The sequence below is a fragment of the Cervus canadensis genome, chromosome 13 (genome assembly GCF_019320065.1).
Source record: "Cervus canadensis isolate Bull #8, Minnesota chromosome 13, ASM1932006v1, whole genome shotgun sequence".
Lineage (NCBI taxonomy): Eukaryota > Metazoa > Chordata > Mammalia > Artiodactyla > Cervidae > Cervus > Cervus canadensis.
In genome coordinates, this window is record NC_057398.1 from 35,108,021 (window position 1) to 35,123,127 (window position 15,107).

The window sequence follows — 15,107 nt, forward strand, 5'->3', positions numbered from 1 at the left end:
GAAGCAACTTAGCATGCATGCATGCAGTCCTTTGTCAATTGTTTCTTTTGCTATTATTTTCTTCCATTCTGAAGGTTGTCTTTTCACCTTGTTAATGGTTTCCTTTGCTGTACAAAAGTTTTTAAGTTTAACTGTCCCACTTGTTTATTTTTGTTTTCATTTCCATTACTCTAGGAGGTGTCATAGAGGATCTTGCTGTGATTTACATCATCGAGTGTTCTGCCTATGTTTTCCTCTAAAAGTTTTATAGTTTTTGATCTTACATTTAGGTCTTTAATCCATTTTGAGTTTATCTTTGTGTATGGTGTTACGAAGTGTTCTAATTTCCTTTATACATAGCTGTCCAGTTTTCCCAGCACCACTTATTGAAGAGGCTATCTTTGCCCCATTGTATATTCTTGCCTCCTTTGTAAAAAGGAGGTACCCATAGGTGCATGGGTTTATTTCTGGGCTTTCTTTCTTGTTCCATTGGTCTATATTTCTGTTTTTGTGCCAGTACCATACTGTCTTGATTACTGTAGCTTTATAGTATAGTCTGAAGTCAGGAGGGTTGATTCCTTCAGCTCCATTCTTCTTTCTTAAGATTGCTTTGGCCATTCAGAATCTTTTGTGTTTCTGTATAAATTGTGAGGTATTTGTTTTAGTTCTGTAAAAAGTGCCATTGGTAATTTGATAGGGATACATTGAATTTGATAGAGATTGTATTTGGTAGTATAGTCATTTTCACAATATTGATTCTTCCAACCAAGGACATGGCATATCTCTCCATCTGTTTATGTTTTCTTTGATTTCTTTCATTAGTGTCTTATAATTTTCTGTGTACAGTTCTTTTGTTTCCTTAGGTAGGTTTATTCTTAGATATTTTAAAATTTTTGTTGCAATGGTGAGTAGGTTGATTCCTTAATTTCTCTTTCTGATTTTCCATTGTTAGTATATAAGAGTGCAAGTCATTTCTATGTATTGATTTTGTATCCTGTGACTTTGCTAAATTCACTGCTTAGCTCTAGTAATTTTTTGATAGTATCTTTGTGGTTTTGTATATATGATATCATGTTGTCTGCAAACAGTGAGTGTTTTACCTTTTCTTTTCCAATCTGAATTCATTTCATTTCTTTTTCTTCTCTGATTGCCATAGCCAGGACTTCTAAAGCTATGTTGAGTAATAGTGGTGATAGTGGGCATCCTTGTCTTTTTCTTGATCTTAGAGGGAATGCTTTCAGTTTTTCACGATTCAGAATAATGCTTGCTGTGAGTTTATTGTATATGGCCTTTACTATGTTGAGGTAGGTCCATTATATGCCCATTTTTTGAGAAGTTTCTATCATAAATGGGTGCTGAATTTTGTCAAAGGTTTTTTCTGCATCTATTGAAGTTATCATATGATTTTTTGTCTTTCAGTTTGTTAATATGTGTATCACATTGATTGATTTGCTTATATTGAAGAATCCTTGCATCCCTGAGATAAACCCAACTTGATCATGGTGTATGATCATTTTAATGTGCTGTTGAAATCCATTTGCTAGAATTTTGTTGAGGATTTTCGCATCTATGTTCATCAGTAATATTGTGATTTTCTTTTTTGTGGGTTGTCTTCGTCTGGTTTGGTATCAGGGTGATAGTGGCCCTGTAGAATAAGTTTGGAAGTGTTTCTTCCTCTGCAATATTTTGAAAGCGTTTTATAAGGATAGGCATTAACTATTCTCTAAATGTTTGCTAGAATTCACCTGCGAAGCCCCTTGGCCCTGGGCTTTTGTTTTCTGGGAGATTTTTGATCACAGTTTTGATTTCACTGCTTGTAATTGGCTCATTCATAATTTCTTTTTTTTTTTTCCTGGTTCAGTCTTGGAACATTGAGCTTTTCTAAGAATCTCTCCATTTCTTCCAGGTTGTCCATTTTATCAACATATAGTTGCTCGTAATAGCCTCTTATGATCATTTGCATTTCTGCATTGTCTGATGTAACCTCTCCTTTTTCATTTCTAATTTTGTTGATTTGACTCTTCTCTTTTTTTCTTGATGAGTCTGGTCAACTTTGCTTGTCTTCTTAAAGAACAAGCTTTTAGTTTTATTAATCTTTTCTATTGTTTCCTTCATTTCTTTTTCATCTATTTCTGCTCTGACCTTTATGATTTCTTTCCTTCTAGTTTTGTTGTTGTTGTTCTTTTTCCAGTTGTTTTAGGTGTAAAGTTAGGCTGCCTGTTCAATGTTTTTCTTGTTTCTTGAGGTAGGATTGTATTGCTATAAACTTCCCTCTTAGAACTGCTTTTGCTGCACTTGATAGGTTTTGAGTTGTGTTTTCATTGTCAATTGTTTCTAGGAATTTTTTATTTCCCTTTTGAAATCAAAAGGGTTTATTTCAGTAACCTGTTTGTTATTTAGAAATGTATTGTCTAATCTCCATGTGTTTGTGTTTTTTACAGTTTCTTTTCCCCTGTACTTGATATCCAGTCTCATAACATTGTGGTCAGAAAAGATGCTTGATACGATTTCAATTTTCTCAGATTTACTGAGGCTTGATTTGTGACCCCAGATGTGATCTATCCTGGAGAATGTTCCTTGTGCACTTGAGAAGAAAGTGTATTCTTCTGCATTTGGATGGAATGTCCTGAAGATATTAGTTAGATTTACCTTCATAATGTGTCATTTAAGATTTGTGTTTCCTTATTAATTTTCTGTTTTAATGATCAAGTCACTGGTGTAAGTGGGGTGTTAAAGTCCCCTACTATTATTGTGTTACTGTTAATTTCTCCTTTTATATCTGTGAGTGTTTGTATTGAGGTGTGCCTATGTTGGGTGCATAAATATTTATAATTGTTATGTCTTCTTCTTGGATTGATCCTTTGATCATTATGTGGTGTCCTTCCTAATCTCTTATAATATTCTTTATTTTAAGGTCTATTTTGTCTGATATGAGGATTGCTACTTTGGCTTTCTTTTGATTTCCATTTACATGGAATATCTTTTTCTATCCTCTCACTTTCAATCTGTTTGAGTCTCTAGGTCTGAAGTGGATCTCTTGTAGACAGCATATATATGGGTCTTGTTTTGTAACCATTCAACCAGTCTGTGTCTTTTGGTTGGAGTGTTTAATCCATTTACATTTAAAGTAATTATAGATATATATGTTCCCGTTGCCGTTTTCTTAATTGCTTGGGGTTTGTTTTTGTAGGTCTTTTTCTTCCCTTGTGTTTCCTGTTTATAGAAGTCCCTTTAACATTTATTATAAGGCTGGTTTAGTGGTACTAAATTGTCTTATCTTTTGCTTGTCTGTAAAGCTTTTGATTTATCTATCAATTTTTAATGAATTCTTTAATTCATTAGAGTACAGTAATCTTGGTTGTAGATTTTTCCTTTTCAGTACTTTAAATATATCCTTCCATTCCCTTCTGGCCTGCAGAGTTTCTGCTGAAAGATCAGCTGTTAATCGTATGGGGTTTCCCTAGTATGTTACTTGTTGCTTTTCCCTTGCTGCTTTTAATATTCTTTCTTTGTGTTTAATTTTTGTTAGTTTGATTATTATGTGTTTTCATGTGTTTTCCTCAGGTTTATCCTCTATGGGACTCTCTGCCCTTCTTGGACTTGATTGACTATTTCCTTTTCCATGCTGGGGAAATTTTTGACTATAATCTCTTAAAATTTTTTTTCATATGCTTTCTTTTTCTCTTCTTCTTCTGGGACCCCTATAATTTGAATGTTGGTGTGTTTGATATTACCCAGAGGTTTCTGAGACTATCCTCAGTTCTTTTCATTTTTTTCCTTTATTCTGCTTTTCAGCAGTTATTTCCACCATTCTATCTTCCAGCTCACTTATCTGTTCTTTTGCCTCAGATATTCTGCTATTGATTCCTTCTAGAGTATTTTTAATTTCAGTAATTGTGTTGTTCATCTCTGTTTATTCTTTATTTCTTCTAGGTCCTTGTTAAATGTGTTAATTGATTCCTGAATTTTCTCCATTCTATTTTTGAGGTTTTGGATCATCTATACTATCATTACTCTGAATTCTTTTTCAGTTAATTTGCCAATTTCCTCTTCATTTATTTGGACTCGTGTGTTTCTAGGCTGTTCCTTCATTTGTGCAGTATTTCTCTGCCTTTGCATTTTTTTGTTTTAAATAAAAACTTTTATTGGAGAAAAATAGAACCTCCACATACACAGGGAAAAGAGCACAAGAATTCAACTGATACAGAACTGGAAGTCACAACTATCCAATGTTGTTTGCAATTACTTTTCAATTTCTTAAATGACTTCCCTCAATTTTTTAAATAGCCTTGCCAATTTTCAGCTGAAATAGAATCAAGTTTTCAAAAAATTAAGAGCCTCAGTGAAGGGACCAGCTTTTAAGATAACAAAGGTGACACCAAGAGTCTCCTAATAGGACCAATTCTACCGAAAAATTCCTGAAGCACATAACTACTGAGTCTGGTAGAACAGTAGCTCAGAGACCATCAAGGATTAGTTAGAACACTGACTCAAGACGGTCCAGTATGCAGAGAGGGCAAACAAAAAAGCTGCATTTCCCTGTCAGATGAGTTCACGTAAGAAAACCAAGGAGGTGCTAAGAAAATACAGGCAATGGCTGCTCAAAATAATTAAGAAGGCATTCTAAACACCAACATATTATTAGACAACAGTGTGTAAAGTGATGCTATTAGAAAACAGGCAACTTAAAAAAAAATATGGTCACAGGTCTTTGAGAACTCAAGAAAACAATCAATAGCAAACACAAGAGCTGAAAGTCTTCTCAGCTGAGGGTTGAAAGTGAAAGTGAAGTCGCTCAGTCATATCCGACTCTTTGCGATCCTGTGGACTGTAGCCCACCAGGCTCCTCCGTCCATGGGTTCTCCAGGCAAGAATACTGGAGTGGGTTGCCATTTCCTTCTCCTCATTTTTTTTTTTTTAAACTTATTGTGTCTGAGGTCTCCTTTTCCTAGGTTTTAAGATCAAGTTCTTTCTTCCTTTGTCTGCGGGTAAGGTTGGTCCAGTGATTTGTGTAGGCTTCATGTAGGCTGTGACATGTGCTTATGTTCTGGTGGGAAAGGTGAGGTGTTCTTTTTTTTTAACCTCTGATGGACAGAGCTGTGTGAGGTGGTAATCCTATATGCTAATGATTAGGCTTGTATTTTTGCCTTTGTTGTTTGGGTGAGGTGTCCTCACTGAGTGCTGCAGGCAGTTGGGGATACCAGATTTTGTATACTGTGGATGCCTATGTGGGAGTTCTTGCTAATTAATACACCCTAGGGTTAGGAGTTCTCTGGCAGTCTAGGGTCTTGGAGTCAGCACTCCTACTCCAAAGGCTCAGGGCCCAATTTCTGGCCAGGGAATGGAGATTCCACAGGTGGTTTGTTATGGGATTAAAGGGGATTAAAACAAACACGCAAAAAGAAAAAGCAAAAGGCAAACCCCAGACAAATGGCAAATACAAAATCAGGCAAATAATAGCAAAAACAATGAAATATACACACAGCCATATACAACATTAGAAAAAAACAAAACAATCTCCCCCACCAAAAAAAAGTACAATAGGTTGGCCCAGAAAGCAAAAGAAACAAAAAATGATATCAACCAGTTAAAAATGAAACTAATAGCACAAACTGGAAAACAAAACCAAATCAAGGTGCCAACTGGGGAATAAAGCAATGAAAACAAAACAAACAAACATGGTGGAAAAAAAAAAAGAAAAGAAAGAATAGAGATACAAAGTTAAGTAGAGATAGATAAAGAAAATTTACATATATTAAAGAATAACTGCAATAGGAAAAGCAAACGAAACAAAAAATGTTGAAAAAGACAATAAATTTAAAAAAAAAAATTAAATAAAAAAAGGAAAGCCCCACAAAATAGCAAAAGGCTAATGCAGAGGCAGAAGTATATAAAAGAAATAAAAAATGTGATTAAAAAAAATTCTCAAAAACTTAAATAGATTTAATAGTACTAATAAAATCAACAACTACAGCAACAGAGGGGGGAAAAAAATCCAGAAGCAACTACAGAACTAGTCAACATAAAAGAATAATAAATGTTTTTCTTGAATCTCAGCTGTCAGCATCCTTTCCCTTGCTGTAAGTCACAATCCACCTTGCCTCCTTAGGATACCCTCCAAGAGTGGGCTGATCTCTGGACCTGCTGTGGGGGCTGCTCAGACTCTAATCTGGTTCTACTCCTGTGTGTTCTTGCCTCCAGTGTCCACACCTGCCAGAACTATTGCATATTCTTTTGTGGGAGCTCTCATTGTCCTTTTATATACTCCATAGACACAGAGTCTGCCTAGTTGATCATGTGGACTTAATCTGCAGCTTGAGCAGCTGGTGGAAAGGTTTTGGGTCCTCTTCCTTAGCCACACTGCCCCTGGGTTTCTATTGTGGTTTTATCTCCACCTCTGCATGTGAGTGTCCACAGGGCTTTGCTCCTGAGGCTTCCCTGGAGGACTTTGGTCTGCCCCAATGAGGCCCAGGTGTGGAGGTGGCATAGCTGCTTGGTTCACAGGGGCTCTGGTAGCACCAGGTACTCAGGGGAGTCAGTGGCTAGGTCAGCAGGAAATATGGTGCTCTTAGGGTTTTTTGTAGCCTCTGGCTGCTCTGTCCCAGTGGGGATCAAGTGTGAATGTGGTGGGGTTTCTTGGATTGCGGGGATCCCGGCAGTGCCAGGTACTCAGGGGGGGCCAGTGGCTATTGTCATGAGATATGGCACTAATAGGGCTTTTTCTAGCCTCTGGCTGCTTTGCACCAGTGAGAATTGAGCACGGAGGTGGCGCAGCTGCTTGGATCTTGGGGACCCTGGTGGTACCAAGTCTGTATCCTGGGGACCCTGATGGTGCCAAGTCTGTTTGTATCCTGGGGACCCTGGCAGTGCCAAGTGTGCACCAACCACCTTAGCCTCAGGAGCTGTAACCCTATCAGAGTCTTCTAGGCTCTAGCAGCTGGCAGTCAGAGGGCCTCTTTGACTGATCCTTCTCTGCTGCTTGGTGCATCAGGTGCTTAAAGGGACAGCCTCTCTGGGGTCTTCATTGTTCAGCTACTGGTGCTGGTGTGTGGGGAGAGAGAGGCTACAGTAATGGTTCCACCCACTGCACTTGACTCAGCAGTATTGCCCTGCCTCCAGTGGCTACCTAGTTTTCCTCCACAGACATTTTCCATGTGATCTCCCCCCTCACGTCCCCTCGGGCTGTCTCCACACAATCAGTAGCAGACCTTGCCCTGGGACTGTTCTCCAATCCCTACATGTCAGCTCCCAGCCACTATGCTTTTTAGGGGACTTGCATCCTTGTCTGGGGTACATATGGCTGTGGCAAGGACTCTCTGTGTGATTCTTATTCCATTCAGACTGCCACAAATCAGCTGCTTCACTCTCAGCTTCGGATGCTTTTCCTCTGTCCTGGACAGTTGCCCCGATGTGAGGATCTGACCCCTGTTTCAGTTCCCCCACCCTCCAGGTGCAGGTCCAGTCCTGCTCACTCTCCTCTTCTCCCTCTGCTTCCTTCATCCTAGTGAATTTCGCATGCTCTATATATTCTTTTCCAGTGGTCAGGTACTCCTGCCTGCTCTCTGCTGGTGTTCTGCAAGATCTTTTGTCTCTGAAGGTGTATTCTTGATGTATCTGTGGAGAGAGATATACTCCACGTCTGCCTACTCCTCCATCATCTTATTCTCCCTTGCTGTTTCCTTCTGCAGGGAATCTTCTCAACCCTGGGATTGAACCTGTGTCTCCTGCATTGGCAAACAGATTCTTTACCACTGATCCACCAGGTAAGCCCCTGGCAATTGTATTGGGTTGGTCAAAAAGTTTCTTTGGGTTTTTCCATAACATCGTGCCGAAAACCCTGAGTGAAATTTTTGGCCAAGCCAATGTATTCTCCTGACAGATCAGCTGTTGTCCATCTTGTTTTCCTGTAGTCCTCTCCATTTCTGGTATATTTCATGGCATTGTGGATTTGTTTTGCTGTTCTTTAAAGTTTAAATCCCATTTTTAGCCACTCATGATTTAATTTCACTTGGTAGTCCCCTGAACCCTTGTGGTAGGCTGAACAAGTGCTCCCCTCAAAGATGTCCACATCCTCATCCCCAGAACCTGTCAAAGGTACAAAAAAGAATTGCAGGTGTGATTAAGTTAAAGATTTTGAGATAGGGAGATGATCCTGGATTACCTGGATGAACCCTAAATGTGATCACAAGAATCCTCATAAGAGGGAAGCTAGAAGATCAAATGAGGAAGTAGGAGATGTGATGATGGAAGGGAGAGATCGGTGGGATTCAAGGAAGAAGCTGTGCGCCAAGTAGTGTAGGCAGCCTCGGGAGCTGAAAAGCAGGAGGCTCAAATTCTCCCTTGAAGTTCTAGAATAAACCAGCTCTGCTGACACCTTGACTTCAGCCTGGGCAAAGCAATTTTGGATTTCTGAGCTCCAGATCTGTAAGAGAAAAACATCTTGTTTTGAGTAATTTGTGGTAATTTGTTACAGTGGTGACAGGAAATGAATAATCTACTTGTGAAACCAGTCTCTTGGGTGTAAGGGGAGGGTTAGGACTCAGTATAGATCTGGAATTACTTATTGACCAGTTCAGGGTGGAGCTGGAAGCACACAAACCTGTCCTACAGAAATAGACCAGGGGAGGAGTACATAAAAGGGCTTGAAGCAAGACCTGGCCCAGGTGTCTTCCAAGGAGCTGAAGAGACAGCCAGCAGGAGAGGTTAATGGGACTTCCAACTCCAACAGGTCCTATGGTAAGTTTGCACAGACAAGGGCCACAAAATGTGGATGGAAGTCTGAGCAGTAAATATTTTTAGATATTGGATCCTATCTTGCTTGCATGTGTGTGTGCTTGCTAAGTCTCTTCAGTCATGTCTGACTCTTTGCGACCTTACGGACCATAGCTTACCAGGCTTCTCTGTCCATGGTGCGAGGGTAACAGGTAGGAAGGCCGGGGGTCTCCAAACAGAGGAAATAGGCTGCAAGTGTCAGACATTTTTCTCTCTCTTAAAGGGCAGGAGGAAACAAACTAGCGATATTTTTTTCCTTCTCTATACAAATTTAAAAGGAGGTTTCTCTTAAAATACTGTGTTGCCATAATGACACCTGGTTCTACCTGAAGTTAATTATTCTCAAACCTTGAGTCAACCTATGCATTTTTCTCACAGAAATGTTTGTCTTAAGTTATGTTAATGTACTATGCATTTACCCCAGACTCTGTGTTCAAGTTGGTTCCACCTACTTGACAAACCATTACGTTATACTCAGACATTGTTTCCCTAATCTATGTAAACAAAACTATTTGTATGGTAATCTGCCCTTCTACAAGATTCAAGTCAATCGGTTTATGGCCCGGGATGACTCCTCTGGTGCCAAGATTATCCCAAAATACATCTTATGGATGAGGGGCCTGGTGCCATTCTGAGTTTTAAGACATTCCTTTCTTTCATTAACAAACTGCTAGTGACTATATGGAGAAGGCAGTGGCACCCCACTCCAGTACTCTTGCCTGGAAAATCCCATGGACAGATCATCCTGGTAGGCTGCAGTCCATGGGGTCGCTAAGAGTCGGACACGACTGAGAGACTTCACTTTCCCTTTTCACTTTCATGCATTGCAGAAGGAAATGGCAAATCACTCCAGCGTTCTTGCCTGGAGAATCCCAGGGACGGGGGAGCCTAGTGGGCTGCCGTCTATGGGGTCGCACAGAGTCGGACACGACTGAAGCGACTTAGCAGCAGCAGCAGCAGCAGCAGCAGTGACTATATAACATCCAGCTGAAGACTAGGAGGGGGGTACTCTTTCTGCTCCCTTCTGATGCCTATGTCAGAAGCTTTCTCTATCTCCTTTATACTTTAATAAAACTTTATTACACAAAAGCGCTGAGTGATCAAGCCTCATCTCTGGCCCTGGATTAAATTCTTCTCCTCCAGAGACCAAGAATCCCGGCGTCTTTTCATGGTTCAGCAACAACGTTTCAGGGGGATTTTCCATGCAAGAATACTGGAGTATGTTGCCTTGCCCTCCTTCAGGGGACCTTCCCAACCGAGGGATTGAACCCATAAGTCTCATGTCTCCTGCATTGGAAGACAGGTTCTTTGCCACTAGCACCACCCAGGAAGCTCTCTATTTTGCTTATTCCCATATTAATAATGGAGAAGAGAATCTCCACAAGGGTTTTGGTCTGGATGTTTTTTTTTTTTTAATATTTATTTATTTGTCTGATGGGTCTTAGTTGCAGCACATGGGAATCTTCATGTGTCATGTGAGATTTTTTGTTGTGCTACACAGACTCCCCAGTTGTGGCACGTAGATTCAGTAGTTACAGCATGTGGACTTAGCTGCTTCCTTGCATGTGGGATCTTAGTTACCTGATCAGAGATCAAATCTGTGTCCCCTGCATTGCAAGGTGGATTCTTGACCACTGCACTGCCAGGGAAGTCCTAGTCTGGATGTTTTTTGATGTGGGATACTGGTACCCAGTAAGGAAGAAGGATAGATACAATGGAGGAAAATGCCTGCGGGTAGACTAAACAGTAGGTGCTGAATTCTAGGAGGACAGATGAGACTGGAGGTTCCCTGTAAGACTGGGGAATTCATCCACCAAGAGGCTGGGGAAAGAACTCATGGGCCTCACTGAATGAGGGCTAGATGTGGTCGAATATTCTGCAAGTAGGTTATTTAGCTTGACAGGTTAGTAATGCTTCACTTACATGGGTATAACCAAAAGTCAGAAAGGATATAAACATTTCATGAGTAGTCAAAATGAATATTTCAGTGTTTGCATTCTTTGGTTTTACAACAGCCTCAGTGCTCTTGGTTCAGCTGTCTCCATTCTTCTTGTGCATATAATTCTAAGGAGTATAATTATCTGATCGCTGACCAACTAGATAAAAAGCAGCAAGAAGCCAGGAAGTGAGGGTACCAAGTGGACAATTGAGAAGCAACAGCTGACAGCCTATGTTACAGTTTGTCATTGTTGTTCAGTCGCTAAGTTGTGTCCATGTCATTGCAATCTCATTGATTGTAGCCTGCCAGGCTCCTCTGTCCATGGGGTTTTCCAGGCAAGAATACTGGAGTGAGTTGCCATTTCCTTCTCCAGGGGATCTTCCCAAACCAGGGATCGAACCCATGTCTCAAGCACTGGCAGGCAGATTCTTTTACTACTGAGCCACCAGTAGGGAAGCATTAACTATTAAAAAGTGAACATACACATTGGTACCTCCAGATGCTCCAGCCTCCCAGCCTTTCCCCAGCACTTCCAAACCTGTTTATAATCTATCAACTAAAGAGTTAACTTCTAGCAAAGCAGAGTCCTCCAGACCCTGCCTTAGCACCAAGTCTCATCTCTGTATCAATTGGTCTTCTGTTGTTGTTGCTTAATGGCTAAGTTGTGTCCAACTTTTTGCAACCTCATAGACTGCAGCAAGCCAAGCTTTCCTGCCCTTTACTGTCTCCCAGAGTTCGGTCAAATTCACGTTCATTGAGTCAGTGATGCTCTTTAACCATCTCATCCTCTACTGCCCTCTTCTCCTCTTGCCCTCAGTCTTTCCCAGTATAAAGGTCTTTTCCAATGAGTTGGCTCTTCGAATCAGGTGGCCAAAGTATTGGAGCTTCAGCTTCAGCTTCAGCATCAGTCCTTCCAATGAATAGTTCCTTTAGGATTGACTGGTTTGATCTCTTTGCAGTCCAAGGGACTCTCAAGAGTCTTCTCCAGCACCACAGTTTGAAGACATCAGTTCTTCAGTGCTCAGTCTTCTTTATGGTCCAACTCTCACGTCCATACATGACTACTGGAAAAGCCGTAGCTTTTACTATACTGCCTTCTGTATGTTACATGCCTTCTGTATGTTAATAATTTGACTATTTTACCCATGAACATGGGTGTACATTGCTTTAATAATTGAAAGATGAAATTCCTCTCTCAACATCTAAAACAAGAAATCCAAAAGTGTAACAGTTAGGGTTGTTTCATGTAGGGAGAGGACTCATATAATTATAGGCCCACTGGGCATAAATACATTATGATAAAGGATAATAATTGATATTTAAATTAGTGGGTCTTGGTCATTAAGAAAAGTTTAATTGCATTCAGCTTGACCTACTGCAGACAACAGGCAAGAGCATGGTATGCCTTAAAAGTTTTAATCCAAAGTGGACTAAGCGTCTTAGAGGTGCTTATATAGAATTGAACCTTTACTTATTTAGACAACTAACTTGTTGAGAATGATTCAGTCTTCAGGATTCCAGAGCTGGAACTCCTAAATGAAACAGAACAATGGCCTGTCTGTATTACTTACAGCCAAAATGTACGTGTTCTTGTGTAGCCAAATTCATCTTTCCATGCCAGTCCTATGCAAACCTGAGCTTTGGCTCTCCTGAGCTGACAGTACTTCCCTGTTTATGTGGGCTGATAGTATTTCCCCGTACACCCGGGCTTATCATCCCTCCCTGCTCACCTGGGCCGACCATACCTCCTTGTTCACCTGTGTTGATCACTTTTTTCTGCTCACCCGGGCTGATCACCCATCCCTGCTCATCTGGACTGATCACCCCTCTTTGCCCCCTGAACTGATCACCTCTCTCTGCCCCCTGGACTGATCACCCATCCCTGCTCACCTGGACTGATCACCTCTCCCTGCTCACCTGGACTGATCACCCATCCCTGCTCATCTGGACTGATCACCCCTCTTTGCCCCCTGAACTGATCACCCCTCTCTGCCCTCTGGACTGATCACCCCTGCCTGCCCTCCTGGACTGATCACCCCTCTCTGCCCGCCTGGACAGATCACCCCTCTCTGCTCCCCTGGCCTGATCACCCCTCCCTGCCTCCCTGGACTGGTGGTACTTCCCTGTTTATCTGGGCTGACCTCACCTCACTGCCCTCCCTTTTTCTTTGCCTCAGTGGGTCTCCTTCACGCAGCTGTGGTGGCACCAAGGAGAAACAAGTCTCCTTTGTCATTTCTGACATTATGTTGTGATTAAAAATGGCATACTTGTCAACTCATCTCAGACAACCACCCAAATCACAGTATCCAGAAAAACAGGAGTTGCGAATAAGACACATCTTTGATGAGGTGGAGATGTGGTTGGATGAAAGCAGAAAAGGCAAGTTCAGAGTCTAATGTGGCACACTATAAAAATCGAAACAATGTGCTTTTCAAATACAGGGCGGAAACATGTTCAAGGTTAATGGAAAATTTTAGGGTCAAAGAAGACAGTGAGCTAGAAAGTAGGCAACAAAAGTGACCTTGACCGATTCTATGTGGATTAGGTCACTGGAGTCTGGGAGGCAACCCAGACCCCATCCCTCTCTAGTAAGGTGCCCTCATTAGCAGATGGGACTTGACTAGTCTGATTACTTTATTAACTTAATCATTCACCCTAACCACTTATTCGCAGTGTTAGCCAGTTGTACAGGCTAGTAGCTGGCCAAAGAGACAGAGAAACCCGGGCAAAGCTGCAGGTCTGATGGATGGATGCATGTTCTGCAGTAGGGTTCCAGGCGAGGGATGTTAACATTACAGATGCCCCAAAGCAACTGTGCACTTACTTCAAAGATTTTGCGGGGCAATAAAAGCACCAGGGCTCTCTCAGGCATCCCAAAGCGCTAGCCTCAGGACCACACTTCTCACAAATGAGAGATGGAGCGTGGGAGCCATTGGAAGCGGCCAACACTCAGGCCAGACCATGTGGCTCCAGGAACCCTCCTTTCTCTGTAGGTCTCTTCCCGTCTCCTCTCATTCTCCTTTCTGCCTCCCTCTCTCTGCAGTTTCCCCTGTCTTACACTCTGACTTACTTGAGTTCCTTCTCACCTCAGCAAAGCTCCTTGGCTTCTCCACATTAGGATCTTCTGGCTCCCTCCACGGTTCTCTAATTCTTTCTGTGATTCTTAAGAAAAGAGTTGAGATGGCTCAGTTTTTGTTTTCCTGCCAGTTGGGTATCAGGGCTCCCTGGCATGTCTAAAAGTCCTAAAGGTAGATGCCCGTCTCAGTATCCTCAGCAGAACTGGGTCTTACAAGGTGGCCCTTTTAGCCAGACCTGGGCCCAGCAGGCTGGGATCTAACTTCCTTAGCAAAGACTGGGCAGTGGGTTTCCTATTTCTGAAAACCTGGAAAGCTGTTTCAGTTGGAGATCGAGTTCTGCATTTTCACCTCTGTTCCCTCCCCAACAGGCTAGGTGACAATGATGTCACTTCCTTTCTCCATAAAATAACAACCCTGTTTGCCACATACCACGTGCTACTCTGAGTATTACATACAGATTTGTTGTTGTATCCTCAGGAGGAGGTTGCTGTTGTTGAGTTGCTCAGTCATGTATAACTCTTTGCGACTCCATGGAATGCAGCATGCCAGGCTTCCCTGTCCTTCACTATCTCCCAGAGTTTGCTCAAACTCATGGCCATCAAGTCGGTAATGCCATCCAACCATCTCATCCTCTGTTGCTCCCTTTTCCTCCTGCTCTCAATCTTTCCCAGCATCAGGATCTTTTCCAATGAGTCGGCTCTCCACATCAGGTGGCCAAAGTATTGGAGCTTCAACTTCAGCATCAGTCCTTTCAATGAATATTCAGGGTTAATTTCCTTTAGGATTGACTGGTTTGATCTCCTTGCATGAGGAAGTACTATCCTTAAGTCCTATTAAACTGAAGGAATGGAGGCAAAGAAACAGTTGAGTAACTTGCTGAAATTCACACAGCTAGTAAGTGGCAGAGCAGAGTTCTGAACTCTGTTGGTCTGGCCACAGAATCCTTTCTCTCCACCAGAGTTAAATCATGCTACTGTACTGCCATTGCAGCATCCCTCAGATTCCAGGGAAAAGTAGGCCATGAGATTAAAGAAGCTGCAGAGGGCATTAGCTCTGTTCTGCAGAACAGGACTGTCCTTTGTTTCAGGCCAAGAACATTGCTGCCCTTTTCCTGTGTCCTCTCTGAAGGGCATGGGAAGTATGAGCCTGTCAGCAAGTATAACCTCTAAAATTTCTCTCTCAGCTAATTTCAAGGACTGTTTACCCAAGTGGACACAGGAGGATTAGGCAATTCATTGATCCGGTGTGTTGGATGGGTTTGGGTGTGACCAAGCGCACTGTGGCTGTCAGAGCAAATCCATTCCATAGAGCAACTCAGACACCCACAGCAGCTGGGCTAA

General features: G+C 41.9%; 1 protein-coding gene across 1 annotated transcript in view; it reads left to right on the forward strand.

The window, feature by feature from the left end:
• The first annotated feature begins 8,563 nt into the window (after positions 1-8,563).
• The window catches only part of CA6 (carbonic anhydrase 6), a 31,489-nt gene continuing 24,945 nt past the window's right edge, over positions 8,564-15,107 (forward strand). The window contains exon 1 of the mRNA XM_043485522.1: positions 8,564-8,715. The gene's annotated coding sequence lies outside the window, so the exon portion shown is untranslated. The remainder of the gene's footprint in view (positions 8,716-15,107) is intronic.